The sequence below is a fragment of the Hyperolius riggenbachi genome, chromosome 3 (genome assembly GCF_040937935.1).
Source record: "Hyperolius riggenbachi isolate aHypRig1 chromosome 3, aHypRig1.pri, whole genome shotgun sequence".
NCBI classification, from domain to species: Eukaryota; Metazoa; Chordata; class Amphibia; order Anura; family Hyperoliidae; genus Hyperolius; species Hyperolius riggenbachi.
Window position 1 is genome coordinate 497,197,986 of NC_090648.1, and position 26,214 is coordinate 497,224,199.

Sequence of the window (26,214 nt, forward strand, 5' to 3'; positions counted from 1 at the left end):
AGTATCTAAGTTTCATTTTCCTATTCTGATTACAGGTAGCATAAATGGTAACAAAAAATACAGTGAGGGTTTTGAGGCCTGTAATAAAATACAAAATTTTATTTAAACATTTTGTATTCTGCTATAAGCCTCAAAATCCTAACTGTATTTTTTGTTACCATTTATGCTATATGATCAGAGGGGTGGCTAGTTCTATTACTTGTGAATACTATATATCTCATTCCCAAGCCCCCTTCCCGCTTGTCCTCGCCCTCCCCCAGGCAGGGTCGGGTCGAGGCAGAGGCAAGAGAGGCTCCAGCCTCAGGGCACAGTGTAGGAGGGGGCGCACAACTCACTCAGCCTTCATTCCTTTATTGTGTTTGAAGCAGAGAGAAATAAGGTAAGAAATACATGGCAGTGACTGCAATCCAGATAACTAGAGATTAAGGTGTTGGTGGGGTTGGGAGCCCTAGGGTGGGAGGGATGGAGGTCTCTCAGCCTTGAGTGCTGGAGGACCTTGTCCCAGCTCTGCCCCCAGGTACAGATCTGCATTTGCCATCTGATAGTTTAGTAATTAAAAGGCTCACACATTAATTGATTGCTTGAAAATTAGACCTCTGTGCCTTAATAACTGATTTTTAAAATTATTGCTAGAGTAGTCATAGCTGTAACAGTTAGCATTGGGCTCTGTCTTATGCTGCCGGTTGGCTCAGCATCATCTTCCTGTTCAGGCCAAGAGGGGAGGAGCTCAGACAAAACTCTCTGAGAATGTTGCAGTCTGTAGCTACGGGAGTCTGTGGTGCAGGAAGTGAGTGGCGAAGGAGCTCCAGACCACATTTATTTACCTTTAGCTAATTAAGACGTTTGTACACAGGTAAAAAAACACTTTCGATAAGAACACAGAACCTATTGTGACATCACAATACCAGCTATGAAGTCAAAATACCTATTATTCCTACCCTTTCTCTGTATCACAACTCCCAGAGAGAGTCAGATACCTTCTGTCAGTAATATAAAGTTGCTTTATTAGCAGCCATAACAGCTAGCGGTAACTAAAACCACTTCCCTCCTGCCCCTCTCCCAAAGTTTGCTGCCTGGTGCACCTAGTCCCCCCTCAAACAGCCTGTCACTCCTATTCTCCCTATGCCAGCACACCTCCAGATCCGCTGGAATGCAATGAAGTGTCAGCTTGTTATTTTTATACAGCCATAATAATTCAACATGCATACAGACTGTTTCGGATTGGTTGATCCTTGTCAGTGCATTATTATTATTTAGTATTTATATAGCGCCGACATCGCAGTACCTTCCACAGTCATATGTCTGTATGTACAGGATCTTCTCAAAAAATTAGCATATTGTTATAAAGTTCATTATTTTCTGTAATGTACTGATAAACATTAGACTTTCATATATTTTAGATTCAAGTACACACAACTGAAGTAGTTCAAGCCGTTTATTGTTTTAATATTGATGATTTGGGCATACAGCTCATGAAAACCCAAATTTCCTATCTCAAAAAATTAGCATATTTCATCCGACCAATAAAAGAAAAGTGTTTTTAAAACAAAAAAAGTCAACCTTCAAATAATTATGTTCAGTTATGCACTCAATACTTGGTCGGGAATCCTTTTGCAGAAATGACTGCTTCAATGCGGCGTGTCATGGAGGCAATCAGCCTGTGGCACTGCTCAGGTGTTATGGAGGCCCAGGATGCTTCGATAGCGGCCTTAAGCTCATCCAGAGTGTTGGGTCTTGCGTCTCAACTTTCTCTTCACAATATCCCACAGATTCTCTATGGTATCCAGGTCAGGAGAGTTGGCAGGCCAATTGGGCACAGTAATACCATGGTCAGTAAACCATTTAGCAGTGGTTTTGGCACTGTGAGCAGGTGCCAGGTCGTGCTGAAAAATGAAATCTTCATCTCCAAAGCTTTTCAGCAGATGGAAGCATGAACCCACTTTTGAACCAGAAACAGCGGCAGAAGCGCCTGACCTGGGCTACAGAGAAGCAGCACTGGACTGTTGCTCAGTGGTCCAAAGTACTTTTTTTGGATGAAAGCAACTTTTACATGTCATTCGGAAATCAAGGTGCCAGAGTCTGGAGGAAGACAGGGGAGAGGGAAATGCCAAAATGCCTGAAGTCCAGTGTCAAGTACCCACAGTCAGTGATGGTCTGGGGTGCCATGTCAGCTGCTGGTGTTGGTCCACTGTGTTTTATCAAGGGCAGGGTCAATGCAGCTAGCTATCAGGAGATTTTGGAGCACTTCATGCTTCCATCTGCTGAAAAGCTTTATGGAGATGAAGATTTAATTTTTCAGCAAGACCTGGCACCTGCTCACAGTGCCAAAACCACTGGTAAATGGTTTACTGACCATGGTATTACTGTGCTCAATTGGCCTGCCAACTCTCCTGACCTGAACCCCATAGAGAATCTGTGGGATATTGTGAAGAGACAGTTGAGAGAGGGAAGACCCAAAACTCTGGATGAGCTTAAGGCCGCTATCGAAGCATCCTGGGCCTCCATAACACCTGAGCAGTGCCACAGTCTGATTGCCTCCATGCCAAGCCGCATTGAAGGAGTTATTTCTGCAAAAGGATTCCTGACCAAGTATTGAGAGCATAACTGAACATAATTATTTGAAGGTGGACTTTTTTTGTTTTAAAAACACTTTTCTTTTATTGGTCGGATGAAATATGCTAATTTTTTGAGATAGGAATTTTGGGTTTTCATGAGCTGTATGCCAAAATCATCAATATTAAAACAATAAAAAGGCTTGAACTACTTCAGTTGTGTGTATTTGAATCTAAAATATATGAAAGTCTAATGTTTATCAGTACATTACAGGAAATAATGAACTTTATCACAATATGCTAATTTTTTGAGAAGATCCTGTATGTATGTATAGTGTATGTATCATAGTCTAGGGCCAATTTTAGGGGGAAGCCAATTAACTTATCTGTATGTTTTTGGGATGTGGGAGGAAACCGGAGTGCCTGGAGGAACCCCCACTCAGACACGGACCAAGCTCTGCAAGGCGAGAGCGCTAACCACTACGCCACCGTGCTGCCCGTGCATGGCATGGATTAATGTGCCTCTATGGAGTAAGACTTGAAACACCCAGAGGTACAGACTAACCAGCTATTTGGACCATTGTAGCCCCTTACACACCCAAAGAGTCCTGGTCCACTATGAGCTTGCTGGTTAGTCTGTACCTCTGGGTGTTTCAAGTCCTACTCCATAGAACCACATTAATCCATACCTATCAGGATTAACCAATCCGAAACAGTCGGTATGCATGTTGGATTATTATGGCTCGGTACAAATAACAAGCGGACACATCATTGCATTGCACCGGTTCTGGAGGTGTGTTTAGCGTCCAAGGACAACAATGGGTGATTTGCATATTTCAGCAGTGATGCACTGGGAGACATCTCACAGCTCACTCCAACCTGAATTATCACAATTACTTTCTGTTTTAAGAAAGCAAACTTTTGTTTTCTATGCCAGCAGTGAGAGACCTCACCTCTTGGGCCCACATCATGCAGCAAAGTGGCATTGTCCTATCCTGTGCAGTGCTCTGTAGTGGTATATGGATGGTACAGGGCACAAGGATACAGCTGTATACCTCCTGCCCCTTGCTGCACAGTGTCAGGCCTGGAGAGGTGACATCTGTCACTGCTGGGAGGGAGGACCTAGCAGTGGACATTAGGCTATTGATCAGGGATGCTGGGGAGCCCACTCTTCGAGGAGAGACAGCTGAGCTATGACCGGGGCAGGGGTCTCATCACATTTTTGTGAACCCAGAAGGAGGAAGTGTTTGTAATCACGTGACCGCCGCTTGGACCGCATCGTGGGAGGCGCTGAGGGACGGACAGAAGAAGACATCAGACAGGTAAGATTGACCCCCAGGAATCCGGATGTCTCCCGGTTCCAGATTTGAGCAGCACGACTAAAGAGCGGTGGGCCCCGGTGCAAATTTAACATTGGTCCACCCCAAGCACTCTATACATAACAATTGATATGGCGCACCAAAACCTGCCAATGGCAACTACAGTGTCATAGGTGCAAGAAGGGGATGGGAAACAGCTTGTTAACAATTACCACTATTCAAAGCATCCATCTATAGAAGTGATTATTACCAGCACAGGACCAACAGAGAGCTAATACTGTGATAGAGGGTGGACCCTTCGGGGACCCTCTGGCCCAAGGGCCCAGATGCGGTTACTACCTCTGCACCCTCTATTGCTACGCCCCTGCAACAGTCCATGGAAAAGAGGCCTTAAAAGGAGAGTGATGCTTGAAATCATTGTTCTTCCTCTGTTAACCATGGTTACCTGCAAGGAAACGCCTGCAGCCAGCATTACATTGCACAAAAAGGGCTCCACAGGCAATGATATTACTGCTACTATAGCTGCTACTAAGATTGCACCTAAATCACCCATTTATCCGATCATCAAGAAGTCCAAAGGAGAGCTTCAATTGTTGCCAATAAGGCATTGGGGTACTCAAGGAAGTCCAGCAAGCACCAGAACCGTCTTCTAAAGATGATTCAGCTGCAGAATCAGGGTGCCACCTGTGCAGAGCTTGCTCAAAAACGGCAGCAGGCAGGTGTGAGTACATTTGCACACACAGGCCTCTTTTTCACGGACTGTTTATAGGCAGTGAAATGCCTCTCAAACTCTCACAACTGCTCGCTGCTGCCTGGCAACTGCTCACTGCTGCCTGGTAACTGCTTGCTGAGCACACAGTTCAACTGTCCGTGGAAAAGAGGCCACAGTGAGGTGAGATGTCAAGAAGGGCAGCAAAGACGCTACTTCTCTCTGAGAAAAACATCAGTGATAGGCTGATATTATGCAAAAAGTACAGTGATTGGACTGCTGAGGACTGGGGTAGTCAGTCAGATCAGTTTTCTCTGATGAAGCCCCTCTCCGGATGTTTGGGGCATCTGGCAAAATGATTGGAGAAGAAAAAGTGGGCGCTCCGCCCCATCAGTCCTGCCTCATGTCAATAGTAAGGCCCCTTTTCCATGGGCAGTTGATAAGCAGTGAAAAACCTCTCAAACTCTCACAACTTTAAACAATACCAGTTGCCTGGCAGCCCTGCTGGTCTCTTTGGTTGCAGTAGTGTCTGAATCACACACCTGAAACAAACGTGTAGCTAATCTTGTTAGATTTTTTGTCAGAAACATCTAATCTGAATGCTTGTTCAGGATCAGCATGACAGCCGGGCAATGTGTATTGTTTAAAAGGAAATAAATATGTCAGCCTCCATATTTCTCTCGCTTCAGGTTCCCTTTAAAGGGGAACTGAACTAAGAGGTATACGGAGGCTGCCATATTTATTTCCTTTTAATCAATACCAGTTGCCTGGCAGCCCTGCTGGTCTATTTCTCTGCAGTAGTATCTGAATAACACCAGAAACAAGCATGCAGCTAGTCTTGTCAGATCTGACTTTAAAGTCTGAACCACTGAAACACCTGATCTGCTGTATGCTTGTTCAGGGGCTATGGCTAATAGTATTAGAGGCAGAGGATCAGCAGAGCTGCCAGGCAACTGGTATTGCTTAAAAGGAAATAAACATGGCAGCCTCCATATACCTCTCTCTTCAGTTCCCCTTTAAATTAAATATCACTTCAAATGTGTTGGAAATCACTCTAAGATTCCTTTTCGACTTGTAATCGCAAAATCGTGCTGCAATGCGATTGCGTAACCTTCCATTTCCACTCGCCGCAATCGCAGCCTGAACCTTCTGCAACAAAGTGCGTTGGCACCAATAATCGTGCAGCCTGACGATTGCAATCCATGAAAGATTGAAATACGCTAATGGTAAAGAGGCGACACAACTTACATGGTGCGGTAGCGATCGGAAAAGTTGACACAAGCCGCTTTTTGAAGCGGATTGCAGCAAGTGGAAAAGGGCCCTAACCACCCCCCCCCCCCCCAATAAAAATTGCTTCCAAAAGTGCTCAGCCTCTGCCTCTGCGATTTGGGCTTTCTACTGACTCCCAGCCCTAGAGCTATAACAGGCAACCAAGAATAAATGTACAGGTTGCAGGCAGTGAATGAATACCATGTAGCGATGTGGATACATTGTGGATACATTGAAGCTGATATCAGGACCCCCCTGCCCTGATCATGCATTGCATTGGTGTGACCTCTGTGTGTGCACAGAGAGGAGGGGTGGGGGGAGGCAGTCTCTGTACTTCCCATCTGCTGATGCTGAAGCTGCTGCAGCCATGTTGGGGGAGTCTTTGTGAGGGGGAGGCAGAGAGGGGAGGAGAGACACACAAGCCGATCAGAGGATGCTGTGATAGACATCAGCCTGCCTGGGATTGCAGTTAGCAGAGATCACTGGAGATCTATGCAGAGGAGCATCAGCCTGGATCTGACCTGCATCAGCACCACCCTCCTCCTCCTACACTGGACCATGAGCTGCTGCTGCTGGTGAGTGACTGATGCTGCTGATGCCTTCTGCCGGCCTCATCCCTCCCCACCCATGTCGCTTATTATAGTCTCCTCTCTGTCGAGCTCGTTATCATGTAACAGAAAGCGGATGATCTGCCAGATGATCTCATCCAGTGTAAAATGTCTGCCAGCCTCCACCTGCAGCCTCCTTCCCTCCACGGATCATCCTGCAGGGGGGCTATTCAGGCTGTTGCATGCTAGAAGATGGCCTATGACGTCATGCCTTGCTTAGGCCAGGGGCACCTGCAGGGCTGGCATGATGGGTGATGGGCAGGATGGCATGTTGGGCCCCAGGCTGTGGGTGGATGGGAGATGCTAGTGTGTACAGGCCACATAGGCTGCTGCAGGATTGATGTGAATGCCATGGGTTGGACAGGTGTTTTGGAATGAATAGATGCCAGTATGGGGGGTGGGCTCACCTCTGCCCAGGAGTGGGTGTGTACCAGCCTCATAGCTAACCCTCTGGCTGAGTGATGCTGAATAATAAGGGAAATGTACCCTGCCTCCACCCAGCATACATAGCATCCTATCTGTGGGGGCTGATTCTGGCTATTTTGGTGCTCAAAGCAAGGCAAAATGTAAAGCACCCCAGAGTAGTGATGTGCTTAGATTAGTTGTGACACCCCTTCACCAAGGCAATGTACTTGGCATGGTAATGCTTCCTACCCATCAGGCCACTATCTGTGTCCATGTAATGCTATAATGTGCTTTTACATGCACCCCCTATGACAAGTCTAGCCATTATAGTCATAGTCTAATGTCCTACTATATTATCATTATGTATTTACTGTATATAGCACTGACATCTTCTGCAGCACTTTACAGGGTACATCATCATGTCACTGACTGTTCTCAGAGGAGCTCACTATCTAATCCCTACCATAATCATAGTGTAATGTCCTACCATGTTATTATGTATTTATATAGCATATCTTCTGCAGCACTTTACAGAGTACATAGTCATGATGTTACTGACTGCCCTCAGAGGAGCTTGCAATCTAATCCTACCATAGTCATAGTCTAATGTCCTACCATATTATTATTATGTATTTATATAGCACTGACATCCTAGGCAGCACTGTACAGAGTACATCATCATGTCACTGACTGTTCTCAGAGGAGCTCACTATCTAATCCCTACCATAATCATAGTGTAATGTCCTACCATGTTATTATGTATTTATATAGCATTGACATCTTCTGCAGCACTGTACAGAGTACATAGTAATGTCACTGACTGTCCTCAGAGGAGCTCACAATCTAATCCCTTCTATAGTCATAGTCTAATGTCCTACCATATTATTATTATATATTTACATAGCAATGGCATCTTCTGCAGCACCTTACAAAGCCATATTATTATTATGTATTTATATAGCACTGACATCTTCTGCAGCACTTTACAGGGTACATTGTCATGTCAATGACTGTCCTCAGAGGAGCTCACAGTAATCCTACCATAGCCATAGTCTACCATATTATTATTATTATGTATTTATATGGCACTGACATCTTCTGCAGCACTGTACAGAGTACTCAGTCATGTCACTGACTGTCTCCAGAGGAGCTCACACTTCTAATCTGTACTATAGTCATAGTGTAATGTCCTCTCATATTATTATTATTATTATTATTATTATGTATTTATATAGCACTGGCATCTTCTGCAGCACATTACATAGTACATGTCACTGACTGGAGCTCACACTCTAACCTCATTGTCATAGTATAGTATAGTGAGTCCAAGGATGTTTTTTTGTTATGATGCAACAAGACTGAAGACATTAAACTTTTGGGCTGTTATTGCCCCCCCCCCCCCCCCCCCCATCCCCAGCATAGTGGACTCCCCTCCCCTTCCACTCTACATCTGGTTTGGCCACAACCTTTCTATTTTGGATTACAGCGCTGTGTGGTTTGAATTTATGGTCGTATCTTTGGTTACTATTTCACTTATGTCAACAGTAAGCCACGCCCACCAAACATCTGCTAATTTACATTGAGATGGCCGTACTGTTATAAACACAACTAAACATACAGCTGTTTTCTAAAACATTTAGGGCTCAGACACACTATAAGCGCTTTTGTGAGCGCTTTTTGGCCTCCAGAGCTTTCTGAGAGCTTTTTAAAAAACGCTCCCGTTGACTTACATTAAAATCGTGTTAAAATCGAAATTACGGTAAAGTTGCAGATTTTATTGCAATTTTAATGTAAGTCAATGGGAGCGTTTTTTTAATAATCTCACAGAAAGCTGTTTCTCTGTGTCTTAAAGTGAACCAGAGACGAAGCACCCTCATGTATTTTACCATATAGATCAGTGGGAACATTAGAGAAAACGCCTACCATGCTTTCTGTTTCATTTGGAACTGCACAGCTTGTTTCTTATCAGACCTGATAAATTCCCCGACTGATCATTCAGTCTGGCTTTGCTACAATGACTCAGCTATAATGATTCCTGAGCAGAGCCAACAGGGGGCTTGGACTTGAAAAGACATGAGAGAACACAGACTGAGCTATAAATATTCCTGAGCAAAGCCAGACTGAATGCTCAGTGGGGGATTTTATCAGGGCTGATTAGAAGCAAGCTGTGCAGTGCAGAATTAAACAGAAAGCAGGGTAGGTGTTTTCTCTAATGTTACCACTGATATATATGGTAAAATACATGAGTGTGCTTCGTCTCTGGTTCACTTTAATGAGGAACTGTAGTGAAAATAATGTAATGAATAATATTGCATTTTTTTTTCTTTTATATTTATTTAGAAATTATTTAGTCAGTGTTTCCCATTGTAAAATCTTTCCTCTCCCTGATTTACATTCAGAAATGTATCACTGGTGGTGACTGATCTTTAGTTCTGCCAGGTGATCTGTACGGAATGTTCATTACTGAGAGTTCTATGCACATAGGGAGATGTTGCTTGCTTGGCAATTGGAAAAAGACGTTATTTCCCACAATGCAAAGAGGTTCACAGACAGGGAGGAACTGTCAGAACCATGGTCATGACATCACACTGTGGAAGGGGTATGTCAGTTATATCAGCCATACAGAGTCCCCGGATGAGCCGTTTGAGAAAAGGTATATATTTCTCATGAGAAAGGGCGTATCAGCTACAGATGGGGATGAAGTTCAGTTCTTCTTTTAAGCAAACCTGAACTGAGAATAAGCTCAGCAGAGAATGAATTGTTTGTGTGGTTCTAATGGTAAATAGAACATTAGTAACAAAGTGCAGAGTCTCTCTTTATTTTCAGTTTAAAGTGAACCTAAAGCTAGGAGACTTCAGACACAATAAAGCCTTTGCGGTCCTCCTTCCGTCCTCTCGTTCCACCACTGTCCAGCATTGAATTTACGTTCCGTCAGGCCTTCTTGCATCCTTGCATGCTTCTGAAGACGGGTACATCCGTACTGCGCATGTGCGAGCCAAGTCCTGAGTCCTGAAGAGGTGCTTGATCTGCAGGTCAATTCACTTAATTTTGGGGGAAGGGGGGGGGGCGTCAGAAAGAGAGATAGGAAAGATAAATGGGACACAGAGCCTTCCCTCTATATCAGGGGTAGGGAACCTATGGCTCGAGAGCCAGATGTGGCTCTTTTGAAGGGTACATCTGGCTCACATACAAATCAGTAGGGGTTGATTCACTAAGCTGCATTGCTCAAGCAGCGCAGCTTAGTGTGGCAGCGCAAGTAACATTTTCAAAGTTAGCACACTACTGCTGTAGCATGCACTACTAACTTACTCACGCTAACCCCGAAATTAACAGCCACTCCAATTCTCCCACTCTGGGCCCTGTCAGGTCCAGTGACGTTGTAGGGTGAGATCCCTGCAGTTTGATTGGCCCAATAGGCTGCCTGTCACTTGACAGGCAGCCTATTGGGCTAAAGTGCGTGGATATCGTCCTAGAAAGTGAATCAACCCCTAAGTCAGCTAGCTAATTGTACAAGCTGTTAGTCAGTATTTCTCCTGTCTGGCTCTCGGGGAAATTGCTGATGTTGCTGAAACCCAAGAGAAGCTGAAGACGTGTCTGACACTTCCGCTGCCCGGAGGATCAACTGTGTACACATCACCATGGCAACAGGGACATGAGCCCTCTGCTGCGCATGTGCACTGTGCAAGTTTGAAACATATTGTATGGCTCTCACAGAATTACATTTTAAAATATGTGGCTTTTATGGCTCTCAGACAAAAAGGTTCCTGACCCCTGCTCTATATAGTTGAGATTTTAACTTTTTTTCCTGTATGCTCCAAATTCATTTTAACCACTTAAGGACCACGGGCTTAAAACCCCCTTAGTGACCTGACCAGGCCATTTTTTACAAATTAGGCCACTGCAGCTTTCAGGGCTTGCTGCAGGGCAGTACAACTCAGCACACAGGTGAACCCCCCCCTTTTCTGCCCACCAACAGAACTTTCTGTTGGTGGGCTATGATCGCTCCTCCAATGTTTATTTATTTTTTTACAAGTATTTATTTGTTTATTTTTACAATAAATTTTGCTTTTTTTTTTTAAATTATTGTTTTTAACCCCAGCCAGCCAATCAGCGCGATCGGCTGTCATAGGCTTCAGCCTATGACAGTGGATCGCTTCTCTGCCGCCCAGGGGTACAGCCGTCACACGGCTGTCCCCAGTACAGCGCTGCCGTAGATCGCAGCGATGTACAGACCATGCGCAATCCCCAGCAAAACCTCGCCCCAGGCCTTCAAGCCAATTGGTTCATGCCAATCGGCGTTACGTTGTCTGCAAGGGGTTAAAGTGGTCTGAAAGTCAGCATTTCTACTTACGGTAGCTCTAAAAGATTCCTTACAGCTTTAAAGCTACTATCCCCCCAAAAAATTGTAGCAGAACATCACTGAACTGGTTAAACACAGCACTTTGTCTTGCTTTGTATTTCGATAGATTTTTCGATTTTCCGATTGTTTTTAAATCTTTATTTCTATCTTTTTTTAGATCAATTTTCATAGAACTGAACGAAAATTGATAGAAAAAAACGATTTAAAAAACAATCGAAAAATTAATCGGACATGTTGGAAGCAATCGATCTGGCAGGTAAATCTGCCAGAAAATTGTATGGTGTGTACCTAGCATAACAAGTAACAACTCTCTGAGAAGCTGTCTTTGCTGCAGGCACCTCACACAGTTCAGAACAGCTCATTAGAAGATTTTAATATATAATACAGTCAAGTGACAGGCAGCCTATTGGGCCACTCAAAGTGCAGGAATCTCGTCCTTTGAAGGCACAGGACCCGCTGTGAAAGCCTGAGTGTCCCGACCGCTCCCATTCACTTCAATGGAATGGCGGTAGATCCCAAAAAACATCACGTCTAAAACGCCGGTAAAGCGTCTGTGTGATCCAGCCCTTAATCATGTACATAGTTAGTTTAACCTTCTTGCCGGTTATCCAGAGATCAGCTCAGGGTAACCTGCGCAGAAGGATTTCTCCGGCCCTGCTGGGCCGATTTTCACAATTTTTTTTTACTGCACGCAGCTAGCACTTTGCTAGCTGCGTGCATATCCCGATCGTCGCCGCCAATTTGCCGCTACCCGCCGCGCCGCCCCCCCCCCCCCTTGCGCAGCCTGGCCAATCCGTGCCAGGCAGCGCTTAGGGGTGGATCGGGATTCCCTCTGACGTCCCGACGTCCATGACGTCGGTGATGTCATCCCGCCCCGTCGCCATGGCGATGGGGGAAGCCCTGCAGGAAATCCCGTTCTGAACGGGATTTCCCGCTTGCAAAGATCGCCGGCGGCGATCGAACTAGGTAGGGGGATGCCGCTTGTCAGCGGCTATCATGTAGCGAGCCCTGGGCTCGCTACATGATTTTTAAAAAAAAAAACTTTAAAAAAAAATGCTGCGCAGCCCCCTTGCCGTCAGAATTGGAACGGCAAGCGGGTTAAAGGGGCACTACAGCGAAAAACTGTAAAATTTAAAATATGTGCAAAAATTTACAAATAAGAAGTACCGGTACATTTTTTCCAGAGTAAAATGAGCCATAAATTACTTGTTTATGTTGCTGTCACTCACAGTAGGCAGTAGAAATCTGACAGAAGTGACAGGTTTTGGGCTAGTCCATCTCTTTATAGGGGATTCTCAGGGATATATTTATTTTCAAAAGCACTTAGTGAATGGCAGTTGCTCTGTCCAACTGCCAAAAAACTGTGTAGCGAGCAGGGAAGCTGGCCAGCATCATTGTTTAAATCCTTTTTAGGGAATATCTTCTATGAAGAGATGGACTAGTCCAAAACCTGTCGCTTCTGTCAGATTTCTACTGCATACTGTAAGTGACAGCAACATAGGAGAAAAGTCATTTATGGCTCATTTTACTCTGGAAGAAACGTACTTCTTATTTGTATATGTTTGCACATATTTTACAGTTTACAGTTTTTCGCTGTAGTGCCCCTTTAATCACCGGAAAACACAGCTGCTATTGCCTGCAAAGCGCTAGAGATAGCGATAGCGTTCTGCAATTTCTAGTGTGCCTCAGCCCTGAATGTGGAAAATAAACGTGTAAAATACTGCATGAGGTAAAACAGTGGTGCTCGGATACTCCCAATCAGGAATTAGCCTCCACCCACTTACGAATTGACTCGTGATCACGAGTTGAAAGGGATATTCGATTTGAGCGCAGTTTTGAGTCGAATCACCGCATGCAATCACGAGTCGGTATTCGTGATTAAAAACCCGCCGACTTTAACGGTTAATAGCAAAGCTCCCTTACATGCCAGAAACACCAAATTTGCCAGATATGTTAAGAAGAACAGCGGGAACAAGAGGGGAATTTTTTTTTTTTCAGAACCTTATAGTTTTTGAGAAAATAAATTTTAAAGTTTCAAAGGACTAAAGTATACACGTAAATGTGGTAAATACATTAACTGTCATTTATTTGTATACTTTTTTCCTTTATTAACTACTAAGGTCTTTTTGAAAACAACAATTCACTCTTGTTCCCACTGTTCTTCTTAAAGGGGAACTGAAGTAAGAGGTATACGGAGGCTGCCATATTTATTTCCTTTTAACCTCCCTGGCGGTTAATTTTTTTTTTTCCTAATTGAAAAAATCCTTTTTTTTAAAAAAAAAATTTTTGTTTCATGTAAAGCTACCAGAGTGGTAGCTACATGAAACACCACTAGAGGGCGCATGTGGCCCTCTAGTCCGATCGTCGCCGGCATCTATAGCAGACAGGGGATCCCCTGTTTGGCTTCTCCTGTCGCCATGGCGACGATCGGGATGACGTCATGGACGTCAGCCAACGTCCTGACGTCAGGCACACCCGATCCAGCCCATAGCGCTGCCCGGAACTCATTGATCCGGGCAGCGCAGGGCTCTGGCGGGGGGGCCCTCTTCAGCCGCTGCGTGTGGCCGATCGCCGCAGAGCGGCGGCGATCAAGCTGTGCGTGCGGCTAGCAAAGTGCTGGCTGCGCGCACAGCAATTTACAGAATGAAAATCGCCCCACCAGGGGCTGAGATCTCCCCCTGCGCGGCATAGCCCGAGCTCAGCTCGGGCTTACCGCCAGGGAGGTTAATCAATACCAGTTGCCTGGCAGCCCTGCTGGTCTATTTCTCTGCAGTAGTATCTGAATAACACCAGAAACAAGCATGCAACTAGTCTTGTCAGATCTGACTTTGAAGTCTGAAACATCTGATCTGCTGCATGCTTGTTCAGGGGCTGAGGCTAATAGTATTAGAGGCAGAGGATCAGCAGGGCTGCCAGGCAACTGGTATTGCTTAAAAGGAAATAAACATGGCAGCCTCTATATACCTCTCTCTTCAGTTCCCCCTTTAAAGAAAACCTGTACTGAAAAAAAGTTCCCCTGGGGGGTACTCGCCTCGGTAGGGGGAAGCCTCCGGATCCTATTGAGGCTTCCTCCCATCCTCCTGTGTCCCACGGCGGTCTCGCTGCAGCCCACGGAATGCACAGACGACAATTGTCGGGCTGTGCAATATTTACCTTTTCGAGCTCCAGCGGTGGCGCTGTTGCGGCTCTTCTGACAGAGATAGGTGAAAATAGCCGATCCCCGTCGGGTCCGCTCTACTGCACAGGAGACTTGCACCTGCGCAGTAGAGCGGCCTGACGGAGATCAGCTATTTTCACCTTTCTCCGTGAAAAGAGCTGATACTGCGCCTGCGCTGGAGCCAGGAAGGTAAATATTTGCATCGCCGCTGCTCTGGGAGGATTTTCTCCGCCGTCGTGGGACTGAGGAGGACGGGGGAAGCCTCAATAGCATCCGGAGGCTTCCCCCACCCGAGGTGAGTACCCCCCAGGGGAGGTTTTTTCATTACAGATTTTCTTCAACATATATGGCAAATTTGGTGTTTCTAGCATGTAAGGGAGCTTTGCTATTAACCGCTAAAGTCGGCGGGTTTTTAATCACGAATACCGACTAGTAATCACGAGTTGGGTAACGAGTGCAATCACAAGTGCATCTGTGATCAGCATTTGTGATTGAGAGCCCATCACTAATGACGATTACAACCTCGGGATCTCAAAAAACGACTCGTGACGAGCACCTTTGGAGGTGAATGACCTGACATGACATTTTTAGCGAACGCGTCTCAGTGGATTGCAGCCGTAATTTTATAAACAGCGTTTTCCTGCCGGTCGGGCCGGTTTGTCCCTTTGTCTGCGGTGTATAACAGGCCAGGGAGCCCCACTCTGAGCTGGGAGATTACAGCGCATGTGACGGCCCAAGCAGCAGGTGCACCAGGCAGACAGGAAGGGCTGGGCTTAGCTGTGCTGAGCTGACTGATCTCTCTATAGACATCTCACATCCGCGGCATCAGAGGCTGAATAACATCCACCCGCAGTGAGGAGAGCTGCCCCACACCCCAGAGGTAAGCACTGGAGTCTGCCGCTTACAGGACAGGGAGCAATACTCACAGCATTCCAGTCATTACAGCAGCAGGCTACATACTGTATAATCGCTAGGCTATGTACAAGTGCAAAACGGGATGTTTGCTTTTGTATTTTTAATCATCATAGAGAACAAATACAGCAATCCTTTAAAGGCAACCCTAGGTGATAGTGATATGGAGGCTGACATATTTGTTTCCTTGTAAACAATACCAGTTGCCTGGCAGTCCTGTTGATCTTCTGGCATACATAGTGTCTGAGTCAAAACCCTGGCATATGACTAATCCAGTCAAACCTGAGTCAGCTGAGTACCTGATCTGCATATGCTTGTTCAGGGGCTGTGGCTAAAAGTATTAGAGACACAGGATCAGCAGGATAGCCAGGCAACTGGTATTGTTTACAAGGAAATAAATATGGCAGCCTCTATATCACTCTCACCTGCATTCCCTTTAAAGGACAACTTAACGAGATAAATGGTGGTTGCCATATTTATTTCCATTTAAACAATACCAGTTGCTTGGCAGCCCTGCTTATCTGGTTGGCTGCAGTAGTGTCTGAATAACACCAGAAACAAGCATGCAGCTAATCTTGTCAGATCTGACAATAATGTCAGAAACACCTGATATGCTGCATGCTTGTTCAGGGGCTATGGATAAAAGTATTTGAGACACAGGATCAGCAGGACTGCCAGGCAACTGTTATTGTTTAAAAGGAAATAAATAGGGCAGCCTTCATATCACTCTCACCTTGGGTTCCCTTTAAGAAAAGGCAAAGTAAATGTATGGTACCTGCTCCAATCAGATTTCAGGCTACTAGAGAGATCTTCTTAAAAGATGATTTTTGATTGGATGTTATGAATGCACAGATGTATTGCAGTTCATCGTTCTGTTTTGCCATTTGTAGCCAATCTATTTGTGACTTGAAAGTGACATACAGTAATTGCTTGTGAGACGGATCCTTACTTTACATCATATCATCAGGTGTTATTTAATATGGGTTTTCTGCACATTTTGTTTTATATGGTAAACATGTAATATTATGCTGTAGATACAGCAATTTTAATTTTCTCTATTTTACTGCTAACTGAAATGATACCTTTCCATTCATTACGTGATGCATCAATCTGATACAGTTAATTAACTGAGTATGATTAAAAAAAATCCACCTGTTTGTTGTTTTTGTTTAAGCTGTTGCAGTACAGAGAAACTGAAATCCTGGTGGAGGTTAATGTATTAGTATACTTTGTGATTGTATTATATTGTTTTTGGACAGGTATACCTCTATCATTACTGTATTCTATGTCAAAAATATCTGTAGGAATAAGAAAGTTTTTTTGTGGTCTTCATTTAGGGGGCATTGGTCTTTTTAGAGGCCTTAAAAGGAACCCTGGATGAGAGGGATAAGGGGGCTGACACATTTCCTATTAAACAATACACATTGCCTGGCTGTCTTGCTGATCCTCTGCCTCTTATACTTGGGGACAGTCAGTGACATGACTATGTACTCTGTAAAGTGCTGCAGAAGGTGTCAGTGTTATATAAATACATAATAATAATAATATGGTAGGACATTAGACTATGACTATGCTAGGATTAGATTGTGAGCTTCTCTGAGGGGAGTCAGTGACATGACTATGTACTCTGTAAAGTGCTGCAGAAGGTGTAAGTGCTATATAAATAATAAAAATATGGTAGGACATCAGACTATGACTATGGTAGGATTAGATTGTGAGCTCCTCTGAGGACAGTCAGTGACATGACTATGTACTCTGTAAAGTGCTGCAGAAGATGTCAGTGTTATATAAATACATAATATTAATATTGTAGGACATTAGACTATGACTATGGCAGGGTTAGACTGTGAGTCCCTCTGAGGGCAGTCAGTGACATGACTATGTACTCTGTACAGTGCAGCAGAAGATGCCAGTGCTATATAAATACATAATAATAATATGGTAGGACATTAGACTATGACTATGGTAGGATTAGATTGTGAGCTTCTCTGAGGGGAGTCAGTGACATGACTATGTACTCTGTAAAGTGCTGCAGAAGATGCCAGTGCTATATAAATACATAATAATATAATGGTAGGACATTAGACTATGACTATGGTATGGATTAGATTGTGAGCTCCTCTGGGGACACTCTGTGACATGACGATGTAATCTGTACAGTGCTGCAGAAGAATTCAGTGCAATATAAGTACATAATAATAATATGGTAGGACATTAGACTATGAAGGGTCAGACCCCCCCCCCCCCTCACCTGGGGCTCCCCGGACCACGCTCCCCATCCAACTATTTGCTCAGCATTTAAGAAGTCAGTCAAAAGAGAGCGCTGAGGACAGCAATGACGCACCTTCCTTCTTCCGCTCCGGCGTTGCGTTCCACCGCCGCATCACTTCCTGCAATGCCGCCCACTGTACTTTAGTGGGCGACATTGCAGGAAGTAACGTGGCGGTGGCACGTGATATTCAGGATACTTACTTTTACATTAAGAATCCCAGTTTCAGCAACAGAAACACTTCCCATAGCTGTATGTTGGTATGTAGGCCCACCCTCCCAGTGTGGCTTAGTTTAGGCTGTTTATTATGTGGAATCCCCTCACTCTGCGAGACCAGAGATCTTTTCTATTGGCTTTAGAACTCTTAGTAAAAAAACATTCTGCAGAGGTAACCTGACAGGTCTAAAGATGTTGCCGCCTGGCAAACACCAATTAAATAATGGAAAAATGATTGCTGAAAAAAAAAATTATTCACTTGACTACAGTTCCTCTTTAATAATATTTTGCGTAGCACTATAACCCCCCACCTTCCACAAGGAAGTAGCTCCACATCTCGGCCCAGACAGGAGACCATTGTCATGATCCATGTGAAAGATTCCAGTAGTCAATAGACCCTGCAGGAAGCCACTATGTGATGCTGTAACTAGAAGTTTTAGGGTAGGACTAGGAACATACTAGGCAGAAATATTTTTGCTGCATATTTTTCTAAAACGCACATAATGAAAGTCAATGGTGACGCAGAGGTATTGCGTTTTAGTGTGTTTTTTTTAATGCATTTTTTAATGCGTTTATAAAAAAAAAAAACAAGTGTGATGATGTATTTACACTTCCTGTTCACTTCCTAGTGATTTACATAAAACGGATTACAAAAAACGTATGCAAAACGCATATGTGATTTATATTTGCGAACTGCACAACACAAGAAAAACGCAAGCGCACAGAAACGCACTAAAAACGTACAAATGCGTATGCAGCCAAATGCTAGTAAATGCTACCTTTCCTGCACTGCTAGTGTGTTCCTACCCTGAAGGATCTGACCCCTGGTGACTGGGCAGCTAGCCGTGTGACAGAGGCCTGCGTGTGTACAAAATGATTCTCTGGTCAATTGGAGTAAAAAATGTTGTCATTTGGAATGTTGGATCATATCTGAAGAGAAAAAGTCCGGGGTATGCAAACCAATGATTATTATTCTACTTCTTATTACTGCACTTTTGATCCTGCAAATTGAATTCAGTGATTGCATCTAAAGCCCAATCTACACGATACGATTCTTTATATGATTCAAGTACGATTCTATTTACGATCCGATTAAATCCGACATGTCCGATCAGGATTCGATTCAATTCGATTTGCCATTGTTTTGCAATGGCAAATCGAATTGAATCGAATCGAATCCTGATCGGACATTTCGGATTTAATCGGATCGTAAATAGAATCGTATAAAGAATCGTATCGTGTAGATTGGGCCTTAAACCCCATCTACACGATACGATTCTTTGTACGATTAGATTAAATCCGACGTGTCCGATCGGGATTCAATTCGATCCCGATCGGACATGTCAGATTTAATCAGATCGTAAATAGAATCGTAATCGAATCGTACAAAGAATCGTATCATGTAGATTGGGCTTAAAGGAAATATTATATTGTTAATCATCGATGGGCCCATTGAGTGGGTGGGGGGTCAGGAATGTATAGCAGAGATTTTCTATTGGAATTCTTTATTAAAGCGAAATGAGAGAGATATGGAGGCTGCCATCTTTATTTCCTTTAAAACAATACCAGTTGCCTGGCTGTCCTGCTGATCCTTTGCTTCTAATACAATTAGGCATAGACTCTGAACAAACCTGCAGAAGATCAGATACTCTGACTGAAGTCTGACTGGATTAGCTGCATGTTTGTTTGAGGTGTGTGATTCAAATGCTACTGAAGCCAGAATGATCAGCAGGGCTGCCAGGCAACTGGTATTATTTAATAGGAAATAAATATGGCAGCCTCCATATACCTCTCACTTCAGTTGTCCTTTAAGGGCTTGTTTACACTGCAGGCATTTTTGTTATTTTTATAAGCGCAGGCGATTTTTCAAAATTGCCCTGAAAACGCTCACACAATGATTCTCTATGAGATAGTTCATATCTACGCGGTAGTGCTTGAGCCATTTTTTAGGCGATTCCGCCTCAACAGAAGGTATAAGAAAAGCGCAAAACACTCAAAAAATCGCTTTGTGCAGCGATTGCGTTCGCATTTTTAAGAATAAATATATTGTATTTATTATTTTCCGGATCAAAGAGTTCACTTCCTGTCTTGCGTCAGGGAGTGAATTACCAAAACGCTCGGGAAAAACGTGTCGGAAACCGCTGACCACAAAAAAGAATCGCCCACCCAAGCGCCAAGAATCGGAAAGAAAAAAACGCCTCAAAATAAGCCCACCGTGGACGGACGAGCGAGCAGAATGCAATGTGAACAAGGCCTCAAGGAAGATGGTAGGGTGGTGGTTAAACTGTCCATTTACGATTCCTTCGATTCTGAATCTGACTTTTTTTTTTTTTTATTATTTTTCTGCAGAAAAATCGATGTCCCCTCACTTGTGAAGAATATCACAAGAAGACTGTCTATCCGGCCACTTTTTTCCTGAGGTAAATTCAGCACAAAATAACTTCCCTCATAAAGGATAACTGGCTTGCACGATTAGACGGTGATGTTAAAATCAGCTCAGGCTAAATGTGTCGCTAACTGATTTTTTTTAGGCATCCTTTAAATGTGTTACCATGGCAACCTCCAATCATGTCTCTGATTCGGAGGACCTCACAGGGAGGAAGTGTGTTCCGCTTCCTAATGAGGCAAATCCTGACGCTGCTTCGTCTGAATTGTTTCAGAGCACCAATTAAACAGAGATTGTTCTCCGCGGCGCAGTCACAACCGCCCGGCCGGCCGACTAGGCGGAAGCGAATGTGATACACAAAGGCCTGAATGGGCTCACTCGCTGCATGTGTGAGAACTGAGGCCTTCTGCTGTAATGGCTGCACTTCCAGCCAGCTGATGGAGGTATAATAGCTCCTTGTTAGTTCTACCATGTGTCGCTATGGAATCCGCCAGTGAACAGACAGTGGCGGAAGGGGGGGCATTTATCTGGAGGTCTCCTCATGCACCAAAAATACACCTAATGCATAGGAAACCGCTAAGCAGCTCATTTTGATGCAATGGCTTCCAGTGTTACGCAGTACCACAGGCTGTGATATTAAACTGTAGCTATCAGGTGCTTGTTTCTGGTGTGAGGATTGGCAAGCAGTGTGCAGGGATTGGTAACTAAGCGGTGCGAGTGTTCAGTAAGCCATGGGAGGGTGTTTGATTTGGTGAGAAGATTGGCAAGCGGTGTACAAGGATGGGTAAGTGTTCTGCAAGCAGCACTCATGGATAGTGTTTATTAGGAGGAAGGTTAGGGTTAGGTGTATAGGTAGGAGGGTAAGAGTTAGGCGTATTGGCAAGAGGGTTAGGCCCCATTTACACTTAATCAGTTGGTATGGGTTAGTGTGTGTTAGTATGCGTTTGTACATGTTTTTACCATAGCAGTGCATTGGGAAGAAGATTTCAGTTAAAATGCGTTACGTGTTAATGGTGCCATAGGAGAATATGGGCATCTCTTTGAAAATCAGTTTTCTTTCAGTTATAGCTGAGGGTCAGCAGGAGGGTTAGGGTTGGGTGTATCAGCAGGAGGGTTAGAGTTGGGTGTATCAGCAGGTGGGTTAGGGTTGGGTGTATCAGCAGGAGGGTTAGGTGTATCAGCAGGAGGGTTAGGGTTGGGTGTATCAGCAGGAGGATTAGGGTTGGGTGTATCAGCAGGAGGGTTAGGGTTGGTTGTATCAGTTGGAGGTTTAGGGCCTGTTTCCACTACACGCAAATTGGATGCAGAATGGATGCGGAAAAACTGACTCCAATGAATGCCTATGAGAAAATCTGCATCAGAAAAATTGCGTTTAGTGGAAACAGTCCTATTGGCTTTCATTGGAGTCAGTTTTTCTGCATCCATTCTGCATCCAATCTGCGTGTAGTGGAAGCAGGCCCTTAGTGTTTGGCATATTTGTAGCGGGGTTTGGTGTATCGCTAGGAAGGTTAGTGTTGGGTGTATCAGTAGGAGGAGTTTATTGCATCAGTTGGAGGGTTAGGGTTTGGCATATTGGAAGAAGGGTTAGGTGTATCAGTAGGGAGGTTAGTGTTGGGTGTATCAGTAGGAGGTGTTTGTTGCATCAGTTGGAGGGTTAGGGTTTGGCATATTGGAAGAAGAGTTTGGTGTATCGCTAGGAAGGTTAGTGTTGGGTGTATCAGTAGGAGGGGTTGGTTGTATCAGTTGGAGGGTTAGGGTTTGGCATATTGGTAGAAGGGTTAGGTGTATCGGCAGGAGGGTTAGTGTTGGCTGTATCAGTTGGAGGGTTAGGGTTTGGCATATTGGTAGAAGGGTTAGGTGTATCGGTAGGAGGGTTAGTGTTGGGTGTATCAGTAGGATGGGTTGGTTGTATCAGTTGGAGGGTTAGGGTTTGGCATATTGGTAGAAGGATTAGGTGTATCGGTAGGAGGGTTAGTGTTGGGTGTATCAGTAGGAGGGTTAGGGTTGGTCATATCAGTAGGAGGGTTTGGTATATTGGCAAGATGGTTAGGTGTATCAGTAGGGGGGTTAGGGTTAGGTGTTTCGGTAGGAAGGTTAGGGTTGGGATTGTCAGTAGGAAGGGTTAGGGTTGGTCATATCGGTAGGAGGCTTTGGCATATTGGCAGGAGGGTAAGGTGTATCAGTAGGAGGGTTAGGGTTGGGTGTATAGGTAGGAGGGTTAAGGTGGGTGTATCAGTAGGAGGGGTTGGTTGTATCAGTAGGAGAGTTTGGCATATTGGCAGGAGGGTAAGGTTTATCAGTAGGAGGGTTAGTTGTATCAGTAGGAGGGTTAGTTGTATCAGTAGGAGGGTTAGGGTTGGGTGTATCAGTAGAAGGGTTAGTGTTGGGTGTATCAGTAGGAGGGTTAGGGTTGGGTGTATCAGTAGAAGGGTTAGGGTTGGGTGTATCAGTAGGAGAGGTTGGCTGTATCAGTAGGAGGGGTTGGGTGTATCAGTAGGAGGGGTTGGGTGTATCAGTAGGAGGGTTAGGGTTGGGTGTATCAGTAGAAGGGTTAGGGTTGGGTGTATCAGTAGGAGGGGTTGGCTGTATCAGTAGGAGGGGTTGGCTGTATCAGTAGGAGGGTTAGGGTTGGGTGTATCAGTAGGAGGGGTTGGTTGTATCAGTAGGAGGGGTTGGGTGTATCAGTAGGAGGGGTTGGGTGTATCAGTAGGAGGGTTAGGGTTGGGTGTATCAGTAGAAGGGTTAGTGTTGGGTGTATCAGTAGGAGGGTTAGGGTTGGGTGTATCAGTAGAAGGGTTAGGGTTGGGTGTATCAGTAGGAGAGGTTGGCTGTATCAGTAGGAGGGGTTGGGTGTATCAGTAGGAGGGGTTGGGTGTATCAGTAGGAGGGTTAGGGTTGGGTGTATCAGTAGAAGGGTTAGGGTTGGGTGTATCAGTAGGAGGGGTTGGCTGTATCAGTAGGAGGGGTTGGCTGTATCAGTAGGAGGGTTAGGGTTGGGTGTATCAGTAGGAGGGTTAGTTGTATCAGTAGGAGGGGTTGGGTGTATCAGTAGGAGGGGTTGGGTGTATCAGTAGGAGGGTTAGGGTTGGGTGTATCAGTAGAAGGGTTAGTGTTGGGTGTATCAGTAGGAGGGTTAGGGTTGGGTGTATCAGTAGAAGGGTTAGGGTTGGGTGTATCAGTAGGAGAGGTTGGCTGTATCAGTAGGAGGGGTTGGGTGTATCAGTAGGAGGGGTTGGGTGTATCAGTAGGAGGGTTAGGGTTGGGTGTATCAGTAGAAGGGTTAGGGTTGGGTGTATCAGTAGGAGGGGTTGGCTGTATCAGTAGGAGGGGTTGGCTGTATCAGTAGGAGGGTTAGGGTTGGGTGTATCAGTAGGAGGGGTTGGTTGTATCAGTAGGAGGGGTTGGGTGTATCAGTAGGAGGGGTTAGGGTTTGGCATATTAGATTTAGTAGGAGGGTTAGGGCACAGGGTAGAGTGAGGACAGAGAAGGGTACAGTGAGGACAGAGAAGGGTACAGTTAGGTATAGCGCACATTGAGAAAAAACAATCACTAAGCTGGTAGCAAATATCAATAACATTATGTTACCAATATTCTAACTATGGATAAAGGCCGTGCCACAAATCCTTACCAGCGATTATAGACATATGCAGAAAGCCGGATGTCTTTTTTATAGCAGAGTTCACACTGTGCTGGAGTGGCAGATACACTGCAAACATTTAGTGCAGATAATGCTGAAGAAAATTAGATAAAAAAAAAAAAATATGGAGGTCCATTCTCCATGTCTGTGGGTTAGGGAAGCATTCCAATGGTGAATCAAGTGAGAACTGGCTCTGATATGTGAACTGGCTCTGAGCCTCTGATATGTGAACAGGCTCTGAGCCTCTGATATGTGAACTGGCTCTGATATGTGAACTGGCTCTGATATGTGAACTGGCTCTGAGCCTCTGATATGTGAACTGGCTCTGAGCCTCTGATATGTGAACAGGCTCTGAGCCTCTGATATGTGAACTGGCTCTGATATGTGAACTGGCTCTGATATGTGAACTGGCTCTGATGTGAGAACTGGCTCTGGTGTGTGAACTGGCTCTGATATGTGAACTGGCTCTGATATGTGAACTGGCTCTGATATGTGAACTGGCTCTGATATATGAACTGGCTCTGATATGTGAACTGGCTCTGATATATGAACTGGCTCTAATGCACGAAATGGCTCTGATGTGTTTTCTCTATATTTTTGGTTTCATTTCAGTGGATCAAAGCCCAACTTCATCAATTTCCACACAAATACATTCATTCATTTATATCGGCATGCTATAATGTATTCTGTGTGTGAAGCCGCAAGCACTTTACACTGGCGTTTAGCTTATGCTGGGTACGCACGGTACGATTTCCCATGCAATTTTGCGACCCGATTGTTTTTCCCGCACGATCTCGCACTCGATCCTGCGCTCGGTTCACTTATCTTCATTCATTTTTCTTATCTTTTTCCATTTACCTGAGAAATCGAGCGCGGAAACGATTGGGAGCAATATCGGACATGACGGATTTTATCTTTCGGACCCATCTATCGCACGGAAAATACCGTATCGTGTGTATTAGGCATTAGAGGAGCCTGATATTCACTATAAGATTCTGAAACAATCTTGTGTTTGAACGATTGTACATTTCAGTGTACTCATTTCAGTAATCGTAGATCTAAAAACAAATCAAACAAAGACCTTCATTGGGCCATCCACTTGTTCCATGACTGATTTGCTATACAATTATTATGTTATATGCAATATGACCGTAAAAGAAACGAGAGAAATCGAGAGCCCAATATGGTGTAGTATGTCAGAGATACGAAGGGAAATGAGTAAGTGAGATGGTTATACTCACAACAAACATGGGTTACCGCTCAGGCAACCACTGTATAGGCAGGTGAGGAGATTAGACCTGTCCTCACTCAGGATTAAGAAGTCGCTCTCTGTACATCAGAAAAAATGGGGTAGGGTCACCCCTCCACCTGGGGTGGACTCAAGTATACTGGTAGGTGATCAGAGGCGCCAGCAGAATAAAATTGATATAAATTGTTAAAAATTGCCGGGAGGGAAAGTGATGGACTTCCCCTCAATAATTAGACACCAAGGTCTGTCATCAAATCAAACAAATACATTTATTCAATAGTACCCCAAAAACTCCAACGTGTTTCGTGGAAACAGACCCACTTCTTCAGGCAATAAAACGGGGACAACAAACACAGCAATCAATGTGCAGTGAATTTAGCACCTCTTTTCCTCCCGGCAATTTTTAACAATTTTATATTAATTTTATTCTGCTGGCGCCTCTGATCACCTACCAGTATGACCGTAAAAGGTGCGCATACATCCATCGACTTGGCGGCTGATCGACCATTCAATTTGATAATTATCAAATCAGATGAAAATCGCACCTACCAAGAGCATTCCCGATTGATCATGCGACAAATTTCGGGCTGAAATCGTCACATTTATCAATCGGAGATGTCAGGCCTTCGTGGTTGATCCAATGCGCGGCAGTAAAAGCGAGCACTATCCGGATGAGCGACAAACGCGACAAAACCCCCAGGGCCTCCCTCGTGTATGAATGTGCCCCCTATGGGTGCATTTATACACTACCTGTCCTGTGTCGCTCACCGGGAGCTGCCCATCCATCTTCGAAATCCCCCGCTCTTTAGTTGCCGGTATACACGCCGCCATACATGGCATGTGCTTTGCGCTGGCAGCGTGTATAGCGCTAATGGGAGAGTGGGGGGTTCCGAAGATGGACTTGGCTGATTGCGGAGTGATTTCATGCTGAAAGCGATCGGGAATCAGCCTGCGGTGTATGGGCAGCCAACAGATCTCTCTCTAATCAGATTCGATCAGAGAGAGATTAGTCTGTAGGTAGAATCTGCCCATCATTGCTAGATATATGGCTACCTTTAGGACTTGTTCACACTATGAGCGCTTTTCGTTTTTGAAAAGCACTGGTGATTTTTAAAAGCGCTTTAAAAGTGCTAGATCAATGTTTCTCAATCTGAGTGTTCTCACAT

At 44.7% G+C, this 26,214-nt stretch overlaps 1 protein-coding gene across 4 annotated transcripts in view; it reads left to right on the forward strand.

Annotated features, from left to right (window-relative positions):
* The first annotated feature begins 6,243 nt into the window (after window positions 1–6,243).
* CYFIP2 (cytoplasmic FMR1 interacting protein 2) overlaps window positions 6,244–26,214 on the forward strand; it is a 133,004-nt gene continuing 113,033 nt past the window's right edge. The window contains exons 1-2 of one of the 4 annotated variants that reach the window (XM_068278276.1): window positions 6,244–6,424; window positions 20,126–20,196. The gene's annotated coding sequence lies outside the window, so the exon portion shown is untranslated. Of the gene's footprint in view, window positions 6,425–15,202; window positions 15,260–20,125; window positions 20,197–26,214 lie in introns of those variants that run through there. The other 3 variants (XM_068278277.1, XM_068278281.1, XM_068278279.1) reach the window with 3 other exon arrangements.